The following is a 9,350-nucleotide window of genomic DNA, read 5'->3' as shown; positions in this document are numbered from 1 at the left end:
AGGGGATTCCTGTTGAGGCCTTTGCTTTCTACCCATGGACTCAAAGCACCATGTTCCCCTATGATAGGTGTGGTTGCTGCTCTCTACGTCTCATGAGACCTTTGTCAGTATTAGGGTAGTTGGAGGGTAAAACCTATATGTATGTATATATATATATATGTATATCTATATCGATAGAGGGCACAGGATGAGTTGAAGATGAAGGGGTGATATCTGGAGAATAAAATTAAGGGGTGAGAGAGGATTATACTGGGAGAAGGAGAAAGGGAGAGGTAGAATGGGGTAAATTATCTCACATAAAAAAAGTTAAATGCTCACATAATTTACTGAACACTAAAATGAGAATATAGATGACTTATGTTCTGAGACCACTGGGAGCACTGGATGATGGATGACTGCTGGCTAGGCAGTGCTTGGGGCTCTGGGGCACCAGCGCCACCTCTTATACTTTGCCTTGGAGGCAGTCCTAGGATGATGCATCCCTTGCTGATGCCATCTTAAGGTTGCCTCGTTAGCATATTCTGTGGGGCACATACATCAATCTTATGGGACAGCTAGCTGCCATTGGGGCCTAGTAGGCCTCAGCTACACTAGTGAGGTGTTTCCCTTTTAAGCCTACAGGCTTCAGCTAATCTAGCAGGGTATCTACTTGGTAGCCTACCCTGGTGCTGGGATATTGGCCAGTCTTACCTCAGGCATCACCCAGTGTCCACATATCATTATAACACTCTCTAGTACATTACTATAACAGTCTTCCAAACACATTATTACTCTCTACATACACACTCCTATTTGCATGAGGTCACAGCACCACTACTCTAATACATCATTTGACTTCAAGGATTTGACCTATCCTTCCTCTGAACCCTTTGAAATATACTTCCTTAAAATCAAGTCCAGCTTCTCTGTCACAAACTCTAGGAGGGACTGGTCACTTTCTTCAACCTCCCTCCCCTCCCAATTTCTATCATTTCTACCCTGAAATCAGTTCCTCCCAGTTAGTGAGAATTCCATGCAGAATAGCATTTTGATATATTGTTTTCTGTACTTTTTTGAAGAATTAAATTATCAGGAATGTTAGTTATGAAATTGTTAGCTGCTCCACTTTTAGCAGAGAGTAAAGTGAGCTCCAGCATCTGTATGCATTACTAAAGTTTATCATTCCTACATCAAGCCTCTATTTCAGGGTTGAGATGTTTCCTAAATTCCTCATCTATTTTCTCTTTCTGTTTAGGTGGTCCATAGCCAAAATCACTTCTATTTTTTCTCTATTAATCTTCACCTAAATGCTCTCTGTCATGCTTTCTCTCTCTTGTTTTTGGGTTTCCTCCCAATGATTATACCTTCTTAATATACAGTATGGGTCTCACCCATCTCTTTTGCTTATCCTTTTTCTTTATTTTTAAAATATATTTTCATTTATTTTATTAAATATTTCCCAATTACATGTAAAAATGTTTAACATTCATTTTTTAAAAATTGAGTTTCAAATTCTCTCTTCCACCTCTTTAAAAGGCAAGCAATATAATGAGTCATGAAAAATACATATCCATATTAGCCATGTTATAAAACAGACAAAAAAAAAACAAGCAAAATTAGGAAAATTAGAAACTGTATTCTTCAATATGCATTAAGAGTACATCAGTTCTATCTCTGGAGGTGGATAGCATTTTTCATCATATGTCCTTTGGAACTGTCTTGGATCATTGTCCTGATCAGAGTAGCTAAGTCTTTCATGGTTGATCATCCTTGCAATACTGCTGTTACTGTATACAGTGTTCTACTGGTTCCACTCACTTCACTTTGCATGAATTTGTCTAAGTCTTCCCAGATTTTTCTGAAAAAATTTCATTCCCTTTGTAATTTCTTATAGCACAATAATATTCCATCACAATCTTATAGCACAATTTGTTCAGCCATGTCCCAATCAATGAGCATCCCCCTCAATTTCCACTTCTTTGCTACCACAAAAAAAGCTACTGTAAATATTTTTATACAAATAGGCCCTTTTCCCTTTTCTTTGATCTCTTTGGGATACAGACCTAGTAGTGATATTTCTAGGTCCAAGTGTATGCACAGTTTTATAGATCTTTGGGCGTAGTTTCAAATTGTTCTCCAGAATGGTTAGACTAATTCACAACTCCACCGATTGTGTTAGTGTCCCAATTTTTCTGCATCCCCTCCAGCATGTCATTTTCCTTTTCTGTCATGTTAGCCAATTTAAGAGGTGTGAGGTGTTTTAATTTGCATTTCTCTGATCAGTAGTGGTGTAGAGCATTTATTCATGTGACTGTTGATAGCTTTGATTTCTTCTGAAAACTGCCTGTTCATATCCTTTGACTATTTATCAGCTAGGGGAGTGACTCATTTTTGTCAAGTTTGGCTCAGTTCCCTATATGTATGAAAAATGGGGCCTTATATCAGAGAAACTTGATGTAAATTTTTTCCCCCCAGTTTCCTGTTATCCTTCCAATTTTGGCTGCATTAGTTTTGCTTGTGCAAAATCTTTTTAATTTTATGTAATCAAAATTACCTGTTTTACTTCCTGTCATCTTCTCTATGTCTAGTTTGGTCATAAGCTCTTTCCTTATTCATAAATCTAAAGATACATTTTTTCCATGCTTCCCTAATTTACTTCTGATATCACTCTTTATATCTAAATTATTTATTCATTTTGACCTTTCCAGGTATATGATGTGAGATGTTGGTCTCTGCCTAATTTCTGCCTAACTGCCTTCCAGTTTTCCCAGCAATATTTGTTAAATGGTTAGTTCTTACAGCTCGGATCTTTGGGTTTATCAAACGTATATTACCATGGTCATTTTTACTACTGTTTATTGTGTACCTAATCTATTCCACTGATCCACTACTCTATTTCTTAGCTACTACCAGATTGTTTTGATAATTACCACTTTGTAATATAGTTTGAAATCTGGAACTGCTAGGATGCCTTCCTTAACATTTTTTTCATTGATGCATTTGATATTCTTGACTTTTTGTTCTTCCAGATGAATTTTGTTATTTTTTTTCCAGCTCTATAAAGGAATTCTTTGGTAGTTTGATTGGTATGGCACTGAATAAATAACTTAGGTAGAATTGTCATTTTCATTATATTGGCTTGTCCTACCTGTGAGCAATTAATATTTCTTCAATTGTCTTTATTTGTGTGAAAAATGTTTTGTAATTGTGTTTATATAATCCCTGGGTCTGTCTTGGCAGGTAGTTTCTCAAGTATTTTATATTGTCTGCAGTTATTTTAAATGGAATTTCTCTTCTCTCTCGCTGCTAGATATCCTATTTCTTTAGAATTAGGTCTACTCATCCTGAGCCATAGGCCAGCAATCGTTTTATCCCCCCATATCTCATCCCAGAGGTAAAATTTGCCTCCTTATATTAGGGCCTCTAGTTCCTTTTGTTTATTGCCTAAATTCTAGACATTTGAGACTTTGGGTTTTACTGTTGTTCAGTCATTCCATAATGTCCTACTCTTCATGACCCCATGAACAAAGTCCGTGGGTTTCCTTGGCAAAGATATTGGACTGGTTTGCCATTTCCTTCTCTGGTGTGTCCCCATTTAACAAATGAGGAATTGAGGCAAATAGGGAGTAAGTGACTTGCCCAGGGTCACACAGCCAGTAAGTGTCTGATGCCAAATTTGAACTCAGGTCTTCTTGTCTTCAGGCCCAGTGCTCTGTGCCACCTAGCTGCCTTTGAATTTTACTATTGGTTCCTTTCTTGGATTTTGTCTCCTGTGAACTTCTGGGTGTTTAAATGCTGTTCTTTCTTCATTATAGCTACTCTCTATAGTATCCAGCTTGTTGGATATAAATAGGCCATTTTCTTTCTCCCCTATCCATTTTAGCTTAAAGCTTTTCTGATTAAATTGCTGAGACGTCTATGCAGTAAATATATTCTTATCAATCTTTGTTAGGTGTATTTATTCCTGACCAGAAATTTTCATTCTTATATTAAAGCTGTGGCCAACAAGTCAAAATGACATTCTCAGAAACCACTATCTTAGCTAGCTGCTCATTTTCCAAATCTATTTTTTTCCCTATTCTGCATGTCTTGTCTTCAGTTGGCAACAGTGAGGAGAACACAAGTGGTACTTCTTATGGTCACTAGTTTCTTGCCTCAAACTTCATAATCTTTAGCCATAATTTTTCCATTCCCCCTAGCAGTATCATTTGTTTACACTCCTGCTTGCCACAAGTGTAATAATTTATTTTGGTATATATTTAGGGGTTCTCTGGTATGTATGAGACACCAGAAACAGAAAAGATCTATTGTTAGCAGGTTAACAAATAGCTTCCTCAGTACCCCAGAGCAGGCAAATACAAACCAATGTACTCTGCTTTTATCTCAGATCCTTACTGGTTGATCTCTTAACTGATAATTTTTGTGGCTTTACTATATTGTTCCTTGCAGAACAAGCTCTTCAGACTTTTTTCTTTTTTTTGCTTTTACTGTATTTCTATCCTTTTCTCCATTAAATACCTGATTCTTTTTCCCTTAGGAACACTTCAACCAGGTGTTCAATTGGAAGAGTGGATAGGCTTTCATGGAATTCCTTTACTTTCTCTTTCAGGAGAGAGAGCAACCCATACAAACAGAAAATAGTTGCTTGACTGTGGCAGAAACAAAAATATCCCATGCTCAATGAACATCACTGCAAAATTAGCCCTGTTCCATAATGACAAATAATTTCAACCTTGTTTTTTTTAAAAATTTGAACAAGTTACTGACCTGACCCATCTGAACTGCATCCATTTATATTTATACCTTATTTCTAAGCACCTCCATAAGCATCTTTCTAGACAGTTATCTCTTAATAACTTGATAGCCCCCTCCTTTTTTGTTGTTTCAACATTAAATCCACAATAACACTCTACTTCCCCAACACCCATAGCACTAACCTTTTCATCTATTTGACTAATCTACTGTACCCACCAATCTGTTCCACAGATCTACTTTCCTCTTCCAGTCTGTTCCATCTTCCTTGCCTTCTTGGGTCTTTTCCTCCTTAATTTTACTCCTCATGCAATCTTCTTTTAAAGATCTAGAAGTGGAATCTGGCCCTTGCTTTGCCAACTACCTTTTCTTTTTCTGTCTTAAGTATTTCTCCTAAATTCTTCCTTTGCTGGTCCCTTCTACACCTCCAAACTTTTCTCACAGAAACCAGAAGCAGAACCTGAACGTGTAAATTGTTCTTCAAGATTTCTGTCATTTCTTCCAAATTTTTTCCTCCCCAAATTCAGTCTCTTACCTTCACACATAACTCCCCTTCCCTACCAAATCACCTACACTATTTTTTTCTCCTTATTCAGCTTGTCTTTTTCTTCTTCCACTCCTCCCACCAAAGCTGAAAGTCTATATGATGAAGGATACAGAACAGTGAACACTAATAAGTTTTTAAGTCATATGAACCATAACTCTAAGTTTCTAAGCTTTGCAAGTTAAGGCCTGTGGGGGCAAAAAGAGGCAATACTTTCATGCTCTGAATGGATTTCAGACTTGCTTGGGGACAATTAACCCTTTTAGGAAATTTGTCAAGAAATATGAAGTCAGCATGTATGTAAATATCTACTATGTACTGGCAATGTGCTAAGTGGTAAGGGTACAAAGAAAAGCAAAAACAATCTCTGTCCTCAAAAACTCACAATATAATGGAGTAGACAAAGTGTAAACAGCTATGTGCATGCAAGGGTGTGTGCTGTGTATTATGCCCATGTAGGTTTTGTGTCTACTTAAGTGTGTCTAGATGTGGCCTGCAGTGAGACATGAATTCTCTAGAATCTTCTCTGTCCACTTTTCTCCAAGGGAGCTTTTGATTCCTTCCAGGAGGGGAAGCAAGAGTTGTGGGCAGAAGCTGGCCACTCTATTCTCAGAGAAATAGTACTGGGATAGAAATATATTTGTCATCTCCTCTAAATATTGAGATTAGTCTAGGGGAAATGTTTAGGTTAAAGTTGAACTCCTGATGACTACCCCTTAATGAAGAATTGAGTGTACTAAGCTATGTATGTAAATGCTTGATTCCCTTCCTACCAGATGCCAGATCCATAAAGAACACATGTAGTGAATAGCAAATAAACCCATTTATCCAAGTAGACAGAAAATAAGTTTAAAAAGGTGTAGAGATGAGAATATACCATATAATGCACAGAGTGAATGGGCTGTCCCACTGGGATCAAGAAAACTTAGTCTAACCATCACAAAGAATCCCAGATCTCACCTAAAGGGAAATGCCCCAAAGTCTCTAACGTAGTAAGCTTGGGAAATGGAGGTGATTATGGTGATAATTCGTCTGCAAGTGGGTTTCTTCCCAGTCTTTCTCTCCTTTCTCTCTCAAAGCTGGAAGCCAGAAGATGAGGATCTCTCTTCTCTGAAGCTCTTGCCCACTTTACTCCTCATGTAGGTGAAGAGCATTGAATAATCAGTGTTCACCAAAGAAGAAAATCTTTGGGCTTTGAACCCAGTTACATACAAATAAGATATGTACAGGATAAACCAGAGATAATCTTAGAGGGAAGCAACAGCATTGAGAAGAATCTAGAAAGGTTCTTTTGCAGCAAATGGTATTTCAGGTGAGATTTTTAAGGAAACCAGGGACATCAGAAGGTGGAGATGGAAGGGAAAGACTTTCAGGCATGGGGAACAGTCTGTGAAAATGCCTGGAGGTAACTGGTGGAGTGAACTGTGTGAGGAACAGCAAGAAGGCCAGTGTGACTGGATCACAAAGTATGTGGAGGGGGGTAATGTGTAAGAGCACTAGAAAGGTAGGAAGGTGCAAAGTTTTGAAGGGGTTTAAAAACCAAACAGAGGATTTTATATTTTATCCTAAGGGTAATAGTGAGCTATTAGAGTTTAGAGAATAAGAAAGTGATATGGTTAGGCTTGCACTTCAGGAAGATCACTTTGAAAGCTAAATGGAGGATGGCCTGGAGTGGGGAGAAACTTATGGGAAGGAGACCAGCCAGAGGCCATGGCAATAATTTAGGTGTGAAGTCATGTAAATCTGAACCAGGGTAGCTGCTATCTCAGAAGAAAGAAGGGTATATAGAGGAGAGATAATGTGAAGGTAAAAATAAGACTTGATAACAGACTGAATATAAGGGCTAAAGGAGAATAAGGACTTGAGGATGGCTGGTAGGATGTCGATGACCTAGATAGGGAAATTAGGAAGAGGATTTGGGTGAAAGATAAGTTTAGTTGGGATATGTTGAGTTTAATGTGTTGAGGACATCCAGTTCAATATGTCTAATAGGAAGTTGGAGATATGAGATGAGGTCAGGAGAGAGGTTTGGGTTTGACAAATGCAAGAATCTTCATAGAGATGATCATTGACTCCATGGAAGCTGATGAGATCACTTAGCAAAATAGTATATAAGAGGGAGAAAAGAAGAGGATCCAGGAAAGACCCTTGGGGGCTGGGGGGGGGATGCCCATGGTTAATTGGTGTGACTTGAATAAAGATCCATAAATGGAGTGGTCAGACAACTAGGAGTACCCAGCAGGGTCATGAAAACCAAGAGAGAAATGAATATTAAGTAGAGGGTGATCGACAGAATTAGGCTGCAGAGAGATCAAGAAAGATGAGGATTGAGAAGACACTAAGTGAACGGAATTAGTGGAGTTAGGAACTAATCCACTTTCATGTATTGTTTCTTCATAAAGCTGGCTATACTGCTAGAAGGACTGAACATTCAGATGTGATATGCCCAAACTTTAAGACTTAATTTGGTATACTAGTAACATCCCTGATTCATGTAAGATACTTCCTCCTTCATTCTGGATTTCTCAAATTCCCCTAAAGTGCATTGTTTGCAGATTGAAAGTCACCTGATATCCAAGTTATGAATCTCTTAAATGAGAGTCTTGTAATGGAAAAAAAATTCTATTGAAAATATTTCCAAAGAATGGCCAAAACAGCAAGTTCCAGTAATTGGGGAAGTGAGTGGAAGAAGTTGCCTTTGTTGTGAAACTTGACTGGAGAACAGCCATAGTTTGCTTTTTAGAAGCCAGTTGAAAGCCCAAAATTGATTAGGGTTAAATAAATTGAAGGCCTCCATTTTTTCCTTTTTAAGAAGAAAAATAAGGCAAATTAGAATGAAATAAAATACTAATAATAAAATCCATTATTTTAAAATTATAAGTATATATGAAAATAAACATTTAAAATTTTGTAAAATTCAATATAGTGCCTTCAAAGCTAATTGTATGTATTCTACCAGAGTGTAAGTGTAACATATGTGGGGTAGTGACTGCAGCTATTGTTTATAAAGTAGGGGTTTTTTTTGTTTTTAACCTTATATATTAGATTCAATGCTTATGGACTTGATCTTAAAGTACATTGCTTTTGGAGGCATTCAGCTGCATTTTAGTAACCAATCACCCAGAAGGATCAATCTCCCATGAATTTATCTAAAAACACTTTTAAAATTTGGTTTTTAGGCTGGATCTTGGTAGGAGCAGAGAGTAATGGCAGTCACAAATTCCACATGTTTACTGCCTACTCTGAAAACTAATGAATTTTATACACATACCTAAGAGGGGCATCTAGCAAGGGAATTACTTAAAATAACCTCCATGACCAACATGCTAACCACCTGAATGTCTGTATTCTGTAGAGAATCTTAATTAATCATTACTAAAGTCCCTTCCAGCTTTAAATCTGTTATCCTATTTTTCTGTTCTAACAAGTGAAAGGTTTTTAACATGTGCCTACAGTTGCCTCCACAGTTACCATCAAGGCAATCAACCTTTGTGGAAATGAGAACTGACAACTACCTCTATATGTGATGCAACTTCTAAAGTCCTGGAAGAAAAAAGCTCTCGCCCCACAGACCTTGGCACTGTTAAATGGTTCAACCTAAGAAACAGACATGGTTTTATCAGTGGAAGTAACAATAAAGGAAATGTACTGGCATTGTAACTGCAGAGGATCCTAAGGATCATTGGGCCTTTTTATCTGATTTGCAGCTGAAACATCCTATATATGAGTCCCCCCCGCCCCCAATAGAATGTGTAGTCCTTGAGGGCAGGAGTTGTTTGCTTTTTCATTTGTATCCCCAGCACTTAGCTTTTTCATTCATTCATTTATTCAAAAATAGAAACTCCAAATGCAAAAGCATTAGATGGGAATTTAATTTTATTGTTCTTTTGTATTTTGATATATTTGGTTTTGGCGCAAGGACTTCCCAGTGAATACCAAGCAAACACCTTTACAAAGAACATTCCCTCAATGGCACTTCCAGACCTCAAACTATAGTATAAAGCAGTAGTTATCAGAACTACTTGATGTTGGTTAAAAATAGATAGTTCAATGGAACAGACTAGACAAAGGAGAA

This window comes from Phascolarctos cinereus, unplaced genomic scaffold (assembly GCF_003287225.1).
Source record: "Phascolarctos cinereus isolate Bilbo 61053 unplaced genomic scaffold, phaCin_HiC Scaffold_3;HRSCAF=262, whole genome shotgun sequence".
NCBI classification, from domain to species: domain Eukaryota; kingdom Metazoa; phylum Chordata; class Mammalia; order Diprotodontia; family Phascolarctidae; genus Phascolarctos; species Phascolarctos cinereus.
This window is presented reverse-complemented; position numbering follows the sequence as displayed.